Source organism: Thermobia domestica, chromosome 4 (genome assembly GCF_964235325.1).
Source record: "Thermobia domestica chromosome 4, izTheDome1.hap1.1, whole genome shotgun sequence".
Taxonomy (NCBI): domain Eukaryota; kingdom Metazoa; phylum Arthropoda; class Insecta; order Zygentoma; family Lepismatidae; genus Thermobia; species Thermobia domestica.
In genome coordinates, this window is record NC_137457.1 from 4,287,621 (window position 1) to 4,300,780 (window position 13,160).

At 38.0% G+C, this 13,160-nt stretch overlaps 1 non-coding gene across 1 annotated transcript; it reads right to left on the reverse strand.

The window, feature by feature from the left end:
* Window positions 1–12,146: 12,146 nt before the first annotated feature.
* Window positions 12,147–12,218, reverse strand: TRNAD-GUC (transfer RNA aspartic acid (anticodon GUC)). Its single transcript has one exon. It is a non-coding gene; the product is annotated as a tRNA-Asp (tRNA).
* Window positions 12,219–13,160: the final 942 nt, after the last annotated feature.

Genomic DNA, 13,160 nt, shown 5'->3' on the forward strand with positions numbered 1-13,160 from the left:
TCTTAGAACACTATATTTGACGATAATAGCTAGTTTTACATCACAGTTCAAAATTATTCGTCAAACTATTATGGCGACTCACACAATTGAACTTCATAAACATTTCCTTGACAACGAGAACCATCACCATAGCGACGTACAAACAAAATTATATTGATCAATCTACAACTATTACTTAAATTATTTATTTCTTCTTCTTCTTCTACCTTGTGAGTAGTGCTTGTAAATGTAGCACTGCTGCTCTGATTACTAAATTACATATGTAAATAAACATACAACGTTATAGTTGTAAAATGTCACTGTTCATCTCAACGACAACGGCGCTGATCCTGGGGGGCCTAGGGGCCGGGCCCCCCAATGCTCATGTGGGCCCCTGTTTTATTTCTGAATATACAACATTTGGCATAATTTGAGTGCAATTTGTCTTAAAATCTTCATATATATACCTTCTGCATCTGAATGGACCCCCAAATTTACAGAGAAATCGACGCCCTTGCTCAACGCCCTTCGACACTAATATATGTCATTTTCGATCATTCTTACATCTCCCTTTCTCCCAAGTTGCACCGTGAAAGTGGAATGATGGAAAACATCCCAGTTCCAAACCTCATCCATGTTGAATAGGGATGCGCACGAGACGAGTTGAGACAGGCTTTTACAGCACATTTTCGAGACGAGACAGCCACAAATCTTGTCTCGTGCGCATCCCTAATGTTGAAAACTTAATCGAGATCGGTCGGTGGTTCAAGAGTTACTGTGTCACATACACACTCGCTTTCATTTATATATATTAATTCATTCCTCAATTTGCCTTTAATATATTAAAGACTTAAATGTTTCATGCACTTAACTCACTAGTATTTTCATTATTATACTAAAGTCCGTTTCAACAACGAGACAACATCACACGTTGATCTACCGCTTAAAGTGGGACTCGAACCATATGAGCTTCTAGTGGGAATCGAAACCGGGTCTTCCACACGCGCTAACCAATAATCACGAGGGAGCTTAGAGTTGCTAGCGAGTGCAAATTTGGTCCTGGTTTCGATTCCCGATTTGGGAGCATTGAACGCATTACGGCGACTCGAACTTCACCTTAAAAACTGCAGATCGACGTCTCATATAGCCTTGGTGCTCGAAACGAATCCTATAACCAACAAACAAATAATATACGTAGAAGCATGAAATTGAGACAGGATACTCCTTTCGTCATAGAAGCAAGGGATATTTCTTCTCAGGTTAGCAATATTTTGGTTGGTTTGACGCAGCTTTTTGCTTTTCTCTATCCTGACTCAGAGCTTCATTTCTCTGTGTGTTTTTCCCCTACATTCTGTATTATTTTGTCCGTGTACATAACTGCAGCCTTTCTCTACGTATTTTTCGATTCACCATCCCCTTCATATCTAAGAGCGTGATTTCGCCATATAGTGTCTCCTTGTGTGCCCGATCATCTAATCTCTTCTTCGGGTGAGTGCATTTCTCGAGATTTTACGGTTTCCTCTCACTATTTTCGTTCTGTCAATACATTAATTTCCAATCGTCACTAGAAATGGGCACGAGTCGAGTCAAAGCTAATTTTTCGAGTCGAGTTCCACCTGAGTCACTGTTTTTGAGGTCGAGTTTCGAGTCGAGTCGAGTTTGATAAATGGCTCGCTCGTTCAGCTCGTTTTAACTTGTTTCGAAATCATGGCCTGATTAGACTTGAAAGCGAAAGTCATGAGAAATGTAAGCAGTAGCGTGGAATATTTTTACTACTGCTCATGAGAGGGAACACTGATCGCATCTCGTCTCGTCTCAATAACGAGACAACAATACAGCCTCAAATGTCGTGAGCACCAATGTAAGTATATACTGTAGTTCTTACCATCAAGGCTGAGACCTGCACGATCGAATTTTTAAATCCAAGCTTAAGCCCAACCCGGGTGGGGATGTCAACCGGCTCGGCTCGGTTCAACTGAACGAACAACTCGACCCGGCTTGGTTCGGATGAGCCATTGGTTCGGCTCAACTGAGCCGATGGCTTGAACCAGCTCGGTTGAGATGAGCCATCGACTCCAATGAATTGACCCGATGGTTCGAGCTTTTTCGGTTGGATGAGCCACCGACTCGGCCCGAGCCGGCTCGGTTGGGTAACATGTTGGCTTGGCTCACTTCTCTGTTCGGCTCGATAGTGAAAAGCTGTGAGCCGAGACACTAACCCCGGGCAGAGCAGTTTTGAACATGTTTGGCTGGATCCCTATAACTTTTAATAATTGGCTGGAGCCCGAAAACTTGCTCTTCCGGAATATAAACCCGGAACCTCATGAATAATGGCCCTCTTTTTCCTCGTCTTTCATAAGACATTTTAAAATGCACCTCTTTTAAATATTGGAAGTACATTGACCCACTCAACTATAATTTTCGCGGCCGCGGTAGGTCAGTGGTAGAGCGTTCATCTCCGTTGCTTGGGGTCCCAGGTTCGATCCCAGCTCGCGCCGTGTGGATTTTGTTGTGGACAAACACCGTGCTCGTGGGTTTTCTAGAGGTTCTCTTACGTTTCCTCTCACTTTCTTCATTCCACCATTTCATTCATTTCTCATCATCACCCTCTCCTTTAGCCTAACCGGCATAAGCGTGGGACGTAAAACTTAAAGATTTCAACTATTATTTTCCAGTAAAGTTATTTTTTAATTTAAAAGCCAGTAGTGAAAAAAAAATTCAAATAAATTTTCAAACTAAAATTTTTAATTTGAAAAATCAAACTAAAATTTTAAAAACTCAAAGTAGCTTTTAATAAAAGAAACCGGAAGTGCAAACGTTTTCAAACTAATATACAGAAAACATTTTTAAATCAAAAATCAAAATTCAATGAATTCAAAAATGTGTAAACCAAGAAAATTTCAAATTAAAATTTTAAAACAAAAATGCAAACAAAAATTTTAACACTAAAAATGCTTTCAGTGAGAGCATTTTTTCTTTCAAAGTCAGTGGATGTAAACATTTGAAACAAAATATTTGAGAGTTAAAAAATTGACAAATTTTAAACCAAAGGCTTTCAAACCAAAAATCATCAAACAATATTCGACAAAAGATTAAAAAAAACGTACACCGGAACTGCAGGATCGTCCTTTCAGACTTCGCTTAAGAGGGCAAGAGCACCACTGATATAAGACTTTCACGTTTTGTACTAGTTTATTAGTATACAATCAATTAAAGTACATGTATTCCTCAAACTCTTGGGGGGTAGGCAATTGTCCCCTCCTGTCCCCCTAAATGACGCCCCTGGGGAACTGAAACAATATGATGAATACTAACATCTTGATACGCAGTGGAAACATCCATTCACATGTATTCTAGCTGGATTAAGTAGATATGGAAAACCTATTTTGTGAAACGATCGGTGCCCAATCTCTGTACATGAAATTTTGTAAGATTTATTGGTATTACCCTGAATGGCGAAACATATATGTAATATTACCGGTTCCAGCAAGGGCGTCGATTTCCCTGTAACTTTTGGGGAAGGGCATTCATAAAAAAAATACATGTAACAATATATACAACAATAAAAAATACATATAAAACTATATATTCATAAAACTACATGGGGGCCCACATGAGCTTTGGGGGGCCCGGGCCCCCTCGGCCCCCCCAGAATCGGCGCCCTTGGGTTCCAGTACAATTTCATAAAGGACTACCACAGATGTAAGATTTTGAACCATAAGATGGAGCACACCTGATTATTATTGATGATCATGTGCCTAAAATAGATAGTGATTTGTTTACCAAAGGGCCATATAATAGAAACATTAGTGTGATTTTCATTAGCCAAAAAACACGTATAACCAACGAGCAGAAAGGACAGGGGAGGAGGGCGTGAAGTATGTAAGGTTTATGAAAGAGGGCGCCAGGTAAAGAAGGTTGGGAACCACTGTACTAAAGCAATTGAGAGGGTTTCACCAGTCGAATATTAATTAACAAATGACGTTCAATAGTGCTAGAAGAGAGGAGGAAATAAATATTCCAGGAATTGTGAAGAAATATTTGGAAACAATGTTGCTAAATATTCCAGTCTGTTAAATACAATAAACACATTTTCTTTTAAATCTCTGTCCGTTTTGTATTCAGCTTCAAGGAAGACAAATAACCTGATCTTGCGTAAGTTGGTGTTTCGAAAACTTGATTTAGATTTTTGTTGCTTTATCCCTCAGCTTGCCTTCAGTAATATTGAAAACAAAGGCCAATGATGAAGACATAATTAATAAAAGAAATCCAGAATAACTGTAAATACTTCATCAGAAGAGAAGCAAGATAGCTTTTTGAAACAACTCGTAACTAATCAAATTCACCGTCTTTAATACCTTCGTTGCCCCTAAGGTGAAGTACGTAACATTGCATTAAACTTAGGTACAGATGGCGCTGCACTTCTAAACTAGACAAAAAAGAATCAAATGATGGAATTATGTTAGCTGTATCTGTTGAAAGGAAACGATAAATCAAACATTTTTTTGAAACACTTTCTTAACCAGCTAGATTTTTTCGTCCCTTGTCTTCCTTTGTAACACAGTTTATAAACATTTTTGCAGGAATTAAAACACGACTTACAAACAATTTAGTTCAACATGATTTTTACGTAACATGAACAATGTCAAGGAAACTTGCAGAGGCAACGGTACTATTGTGTGGTTTTTCGTTAGTGTTTTGTTCGTTGTGTGAACATCCTCCGAATGTTGCCAACCTGTACCATTTTAAAACCACTAAAGTAAAAAATTCTTTCTTTCTTCCTTTCTTTTCTTTCTTTCTTTTAAAGTTTAACGTCAGACGATTATGCATCGAAGCTAAGAGAGTCAGCGATGATAATGAATGAAAATTGGAATAAACTGGAGCGGGGCGAACTCACAGGCCACAGGGGTCCACGAAAAAAAAAAAAAAAACTTCGTAACTCAAAACCAGGGGCGGATCCAGGGCGGACTTCTGGGGGGCAGTGAGTTGTAATACTTATACTTAGAGCTACTTTTAAGAGCTCCAAACTCTGGGATGGGTTTTATTTATATATAAAATTAAGAAGATTTTCCTCTTCTGGGGGGGGGGGCGATCGCTCCCCCTGGATTCGCCACTGCTCAACACATATTTGTACACTGTTTGAATAGAACTATACTTGTTTTATCAGTCAAATGATTGATGTGGCATGAAAACTTGGTTTTACACTTCATCTATACCCTTTCTCTTATAAAAACAATCTAGTTCTGTCATTTTCTCGATGAAAATATAGGTGGAAGTAAATACTTGTCGTGCTTTAGGTGCACAATAAATACTATATAAACGTACTTACTTCTAGTATTAGACCCTCCCCCCGAAAGTTGGACCCCTCCCAGCAAAATTTTCGTGTTTTTGCCTGAACTGGAGAACAGTAGCGTACGTAGGAATTTATTTCGGGAGGGGTCCAAACTTAATATGAGGGTATTATATAGGCCTATTAAAATTCCTAAAACAAGTCTAAATTTCGGGGGGGGGGAACGGATCCTAAGGAGTCTGGACCCACCCCCTGCGTACGTCCCTGCTGGTGAACGCTGAGAAAACCCATGCACAAGGTGTTTGTCTACAACAAAGCCCACTTGGGACGAGTTGGAATCAAACCAGGGACCCCAAGTGAGTTCAAAAACAGTAGCAGATCAGAATAGAAATTTGAAACGTTGGGACCTTGTGAGGTAGGAGCTACGACTTATCAGAGACGCTGGTAAGAAGAAAAGTAACCATAGCATACATCCAGGATCCCAACGAACTTCTATCTATTTAGTTTTCTTTGTATTTACTTCTAAATTCATGTCCCTGAGTCACTGAGGCGAGATAATAAAAGTTTTATAAATTGCAAACGAGAATGGTGACAATAATAATAATAATAATAATAAAAAGTTTTGTGTGCTGTTTCCTAGTTGTCTATGTACTTCGTTATTTGGCAATTGATAACTACACTTCACTTTCTTTTCCTGATGTTTACTTAAACCATCTCTTCATTGACAGTGCAAAATTTGTAAAGGTAATGAATCTGCCTTTGATTAGGATATTAGAACGAAATCTGAAATACATACAGAGTTTAGGTTCCAACAATAAACTCTGCTTCCTTCAGAACAGAAATTGTAGGTGTTACACTGAAAAACTAAAAAGAAAAGAAAAAAAAAAGAAGGAACTTGGAAAGATTCATAAAAGTAACGTATAATTCGATGGTAGTTCAACACTAACATAATGCCAAAATGTGATTTCTTTGTTTCTTTCTGTTGTTTCTTTGATTCCAAAAATGTGATTTCTCTTGGTAGGTATGGAATGAGGCCACGGGCAGATAACGTTTTGAGATAATGGCACATACTCATATTAGTAGGTTGCTAGGGAATAGGGTCTATACTGTGTAAACAGTTAGTTTATGTAATGAAAATATATTAAAAATGGATTGATGTGAATCCTAGTATGTTCCCTTAGTATGTGGATATGTAGCTAATGGATACGTTTGTTTATTATTTGAAAATACTACAGTATAGTGAAATGCAAGTATGATGTGGATGTAATACGGTAATAAATGGATTTATTGAAATGGAATTAATAGTCTTTATAGTTGAGTACAATATACCGCTGTCCGGAGAACGGATTTTACTCTATGCACTTTTGAGACTATTTTAGTGTCGTCTCGTTATCGTCTTGAATTACAAATGTCTGTCTCGATCTTGGTTTCGTCTCGAATAAGTCTCTATAAGTTGAGTCTCCGTCTCGTTTCGATTTAGAAACATCTACCTCGAAAATTCAAGACGATACCAAACCGAGATTAGTCTCGATCTCGGTACTATCCCTAATTTGGAGGTAGTCAGGCCCATATCTACGGGGGGCTAGGGAGGCCGGGCTCCCCTAAACTTTAGCTGGCCCCCTAAAATTTTCACGGTAGGCTTGCAAATGAACTATAATACGGTGATGAAGTATAATATGATTGGGTCGGGCATCCCTAATTTCTACCGCCCCCCCTCTAAATTTTTGGGCTGACTACAGGCCTGGAGGTAGTCCTTAAACTTATTAAACGCACTGTGTATTGTGTATGTTTAAACATTGATAAATACCCTTCATTTTGTTTCTACAATGACTTTATCAACTTGCAGGTCGTATACAGTGAATCAGGTAACACTAAGACAGTGTTGGAGATCTAAGACTTGAGTGAATTAGTGTTACACAAAAGATTCGGGAAATTTCTTGTCTTGGCTCGAAAAGAAGGTGAGGATTGTGATGTTTCTCGTCTTGCTTCGAACTTAAAAGTACTTCTCGTCTCGGGAAATGAGTCGAGAAGACTCAGGGGCAACACTCGTTATGAATGAACATGAAGTTTCAGCTTTACTAAAGAAAATAGTTTTTTTTTTCTAAAAAATTATGCATACTGATTTACTCCCACCAACACTATATTTTCCAGCTATAACTTGGTATACAAGATATGTCCAAAATTTCATGAAATATATTTTTTTTTTATCGCTCTCCAACAAGTCACAGGACGTTTGGGCACGTTGAGTTACGTGCATAGGACACTCAGCTTTGCAGCACACTCTAAGTAAGTCTGCTTCGAGTATCGGTGACGTCAGGATCGCTGATAGGGTCTATAGTGAACCCATGCTTTGAGGCCACGTCATTAAGAATACTTTCGAACAACATTGAGCGATCACGCTCTGTGCAGAACACGACCATTCATCCCCCAAATTTACCATTCTTCTCCCAAATTTACCATTCTTCTTCCAAATTTACCATTCTTCTCCCAAATTTACCATTCTTCTTCCAAATTTACCATTCTTCTCCCAAATTTACCATTCTTCTTTCAAATTTACCATTCTTCTCCCAAATTTACCATTCTTCTTCCAAATTTACCATTCTTCTCCCAAATTTACCATTCTTCTTCCAAATTTACCATTCTACTCCCAAATTTACCATTCTTCTTCCAAATTTACCATTCTTCTCCCTTTACCATCCTCCCCCGAATTTACCATTTTTCCTCCAAACTTACTATTCTTCCCCAAATTTATCATTCTTCCCCAAATTGACCATTCTCCCCCAAAGTTTACCATTCTCCATCCAAATTCAACATCCACGGATTTACCATTTTATTCTGACATTTAGCAATTCTCCTCAAAAAGACGCCCCAAAAGTTTTGTGCAATCATTAAGGTTTCCTACGGAAAAAAAAAGAAACTTCCAAACTGGAAAACACTCCATCGCATAAGAGCAAAAACATTGCAAATCTTAAACTGGGGAATATGAGGAACCATCACTCATTGCTGAATGCTTTTAGGTACTTTGTGTTGATGCCAGGAGCCTAATTCCAACGTATAATGTAGGATTTTTTTTTGCAAATAATAATAATAATAATAATAATAATAATAATAATAATAATAATAATAATAATAATAATAATAATAATAATAATAATAATAATAATAATAATAATAATAGATATAATAATTCCAATGGTGAACGTTATCGTTTACGGAAAAATGGCATTGCAAAAAGTTGTAAATTCCGCCACTTTCTATCAGGGTTCAAAAGAACAGTTTTTTTTTTTTTTTTTTTTTTTTTTAAGGAACAAAACATGAGAAAGATGCTCAAAATGTTTAAATATGTTCTAAAGATGACTTCAACTTTCGCCTATTTAAGATTCGCCTAATAACTTCAGGCAATGGAATTTACAGATGTTAACTAAAGAGAAAGTGTACTCAAGATTGCCTAATCGGAAATTATGTTGGTAATACTGACAAGAAATGACAAAAAATTGTAATTTCTAAATTTGAAAAATAAATATATATATATTTTAGTCCAGTATGTAGGGGGTCTGAATCCGAAAAAAAAAATAGTAACTAAATGAAACTTGCAGGACAGCTTTCTTCCATCAAGTATATATATATGTATATATATATATGAAAAGTGTGCAGATATCCGTCTTAAGCTTCACTCAATAGAACTACCACACTACCGTCTATAGAACAATCGTGTCGTCGCTTAATCTTGTATCTATTTCTTTCGATTGTGTTTTGTTTGTTTGATTTTAGTTTAGCGTTCCGTTCAGCAGAGAGGCTATATGAGACGTGGACCTACTGATTAACGTGGAATCCGAACCACATGAGCTCCCACCGGGAATCGAACCCGGGTCTCCCACGCCATCTTTCAATTGTGGCCCCACGTAGCATAGTCCCTAACGCTCTCGTCCTCGGTGCGAGTGGTCCCGGGTTCGATTTCCGGTGGGAGTACTCGGTGGAAAAATTGTAAAACGCTTTTACAGACTAGCCACCCTGAATGAGGCTTTCTTCATTCACACCAGGCAAATGCGGGGGTGGTATCTAACTTATAGGTCCCAGGCTGCTTCCTTCCTTCCCCTTCCCTTTCTCCGGTAGTGTGATCGCCGAGAGACGTCATCCCTTAAAACGTGATGGGCTAAATGGCCTTAGATGCCGAGAGCCCAGAAATCTAAAATCCTAAATCCCGTTTCTTTCAAGCGCATTTTTCTGATTTTTTAAAACTCTTTCATAAAGAAGGCCGATTTCGTCAACCAGCCAAAATGTTTAAATACATGAAAATGCAGGAGGAAACATGGATGATGTTATACTTTTTTTTACATGATTTTTCATGAAGTGACATGGTTTTGTTTGAGAAAGGGAAGAAAATGAAATGGCATGGCTTTCTTTAAGAAAGGGAAGAAAATTTGTTAGAAACTACTAAAGAGATAAACAGTTAATTGTTAGAGGTTGTGAATATATTGAACAAATCTCCTACGAATCCTGAAGAACTAGTAAAGTAGGGTAACATTTCCAATTACACTTTTATGCATCGCATGATCGTGACGCATTGGCTTTCTGTCAATATTTCGCATACAGAAGACTTACTTCACGTCAGTCATTCATTCCTCAGTTTTACCCGAGCAAGTGCGAGCAGATGACACGTATTGAAGGTGTATCATACATCAGGAGCAAACTTGGATATTCCAGAAGTTCATTCGGAATCGGAGGAGAAAATGAGGAATATTACTCAAGTACTTGTTTGGACATACCAATACAAAAGCTGGTGTATTGCAAATTGTTGAAAACCAAGGTTAGGTTAAGTTCTCTTAAACTTAATCTACACCTTTATATTTTACATAGATATATTTGCCTAAATCACTTCCAAATGTCTGTAAGCTAATACTGTTGGACAGACTGATAGTTATAAGCGGGGGACACTTCTAAATGGTACACCTTAGCCGTAAATCTCCATATGGCTGTACCATTTAGAAGTGTCCCCCGCTGTACAAATACGGTATCCTCTTGCTTACTACAGAAATCAGTACGGAGCATACGTTATCCCTATACTACATAGGCACTGCCCTTAGGTGTTACATCATGCCGTTGCAGGATGTGTGACATCTAACAGTTTTCCGTATATCACATGCATATACTTATGTTACCTTCGTCAGTTACGTCCATTTGTGTGTGAGATCCTGACCGCCTACATTTATTCCATACGGAAAGTACGTATAGATGAAACACTAATAGAGAAAGTATTATAAAACATGGGTTTTCAGTTATACGTCTGCTTTACGTTGTCCAAAAACTACAGGAATTACGCATGTAACCTATCTTTTTAAGTACGCCACCTACAATTTTTTTTTCTCAGTGTGTTGATCTCGTCTCGGATATTAGCAAAAAAAAGTACTGAAATTATATTTAGTAAAAATCTGTTCACTGTTACACATAAGATGGTAGAACAATTTCCTAAGAGAAACCTTAGTCATACGCGGGAGAAAAGGGCCAAATGCCACCTCTGATTACATGGTACATGAAAAGGGTTTTAAACAGGATACAATTTTGAGTCGAAATTAAATAAATTACCCTCTTTCCAGTCATTTTAATTACTTAAAGAGTATGTTGCCAAACATATTCCGAAATTTAATTTTGCAAAGCAAATACGTGAGGTTTCAACTTCCGAACAACTTCTTTCTAGACAGTCCAGGAATTACCTACGGGAAAATATATTCAAAAATTGTTGTTGTTTTACTAGAATTGCTTATATAAGTAATGATACCAGCTTCTCTTCAATCTTTTCGTGGGCAATACGAAGTACTATTCACCAGGCGTGCATCCAGAAATTTTTGTTAGGAGGGTATCCAATAGTACTAGCCACGACATCTATGTAATATTGAATGGGTATTATTCTGTACCCTATAAGTAATTGCAAAATAGTTACTTCTGCCTATATTTTCAGAAAAATAATAGCACTAAATTCTTTTTATAAGAAAAGCAATACAGATGAAGTTTAAGATCAAATTTTCTTGCTACATCAATCATTTCCCAATTAAACAATGTAGTTTTATTGCAATGAAAACTCAAATGCATGTTGTGTTAGGAGGTTTCGCGGGGGAGGGTTCGAATGTGGTAGACTCCCCTTGGGTGCGCCCCTGGTAGCATAAGGTGAAATTAATGAAGGAGGACACTCAATATTCCAAGTTCATATCATTTCAGGTATTTTATAGTATCTTAATACAGTAAATGATTTTTTTTTTTTTGATAAGCAAGGGGACAGGGATACCTTGCTCAAGAAGGGGATGTTAAATCACTGAGCCTTCCTTTGAGTACGCCACTGATTGGACACATTATAAGACACAGGGAATCGTGCTGTTAGCCATGTAGGGAATAACAGAATGAAAATTGTCCATAGGCAGGGGCGGATCCGGGGGGGGGGACGATCGGGGCGATTGCCCCCGCAGAAGAGGAAACTTTCTTATTTTATATATAAATAAAGCCATCCATAAAAAGTTTGGAGCTCTTAAAAGTAGCTCTAAGTAGCAGTATTACTACCGACCGCCCCCCCAGAAGTTCGTCCTGGATCCGCCCCTGTCCATAGGAAGGTAGAGCCGAAATATGCAGACCTAACAGCATAAGATGAAAGGAAGACACTCTAAGAATATTAAAACTCTGGCGCATGATAGGGTAATATTGAAAGCTGAGTCAAACCAATCGAAAGGTTGCTTTTCCTAACTCAAGAAGAAGAAAAAGCACTCTATACGGAAGATAAAATTCTACTACCGAAATGTTATTTTGAATATAAATATAAGGGGAAAATATTAAAAGTTTCCTAACTAACTTCTTTGCATCATGAGGAAAATTGAAAAGAAAAGAAGTGATCCTCCCCGGCGGGGAATCGAACCCCGGTCTCCCGCGTGACAGGCGGGGATACTAACCACTATACTACCGAGGACTGAAAGCTATGTGTTCGGATTTGCAAAGTCAGCGTGGTCGCTCAATGACGGGGAGGAATCCAACAGTGCGCATGCGCTATAAGAAAGTAATGAAGAGATAGCCCAACCCCAACACGCCAGTCCGCACCGCACGTGCAACGACAAAACAGGAAGTTCCGTGATAGCAACCACGGAAAAGTTCAGGAAAATATTTCTGCACAGCGGAAAACATATCAAGTACTGTACAGAAAATAAAAGAAAGAAAAAGAAAAGCTTATGATTGATTAATGAACGTTTCTATAAAGTACAAAAAAAAAAAGTGCAAATCGACAATATCCAGATATCTACATTATGTGTAGAAATAAACCGTTTTGTGCAAAACATTCTCCTGAGTCCAGTGGCAGAGGCAGAAACTGATTAAGGGGGAGGCTCACTTACACAATCATGCAAAAACAACGAAATTGACAAAGCGATTGTACGAATACAATGAATAGCATTTATCAACGTTTAAAGATGCATAAATCATTACACAACACATTCCAGTAATAAATACGATTATTTCACACACCCCTTCTTGGATCTCTAATGATGCGGAAGGATTCTGGTATCTTTTAGATGAAATTTTGTACATAAATTTAGAAAACGAAACAAGACGATATAAAGCTTTTAAATAATCGACACGAGACATGAAAGAAAAAAGTTTGCTCGAGGGTCTCTCGCGGAGTCTCAGAAGGGGTACAACTCAAAAATGTCAAATGACAAGGGTGGATTAAGTAACACATCATTTAAAATTATTGCAAAATGAAAGAAGATGGAACAAGTCTCGACTCTCTACGACAATCCTACGCAAAATCTCGGCGGGTCAAAATGTAAACAAAAATTTAATTGAAAAGTCCATGGCCACCCGTATAAATCGGAAACGGTGAGACAAATGTGAAAATAGGAAAGCACGTGTGGCACGC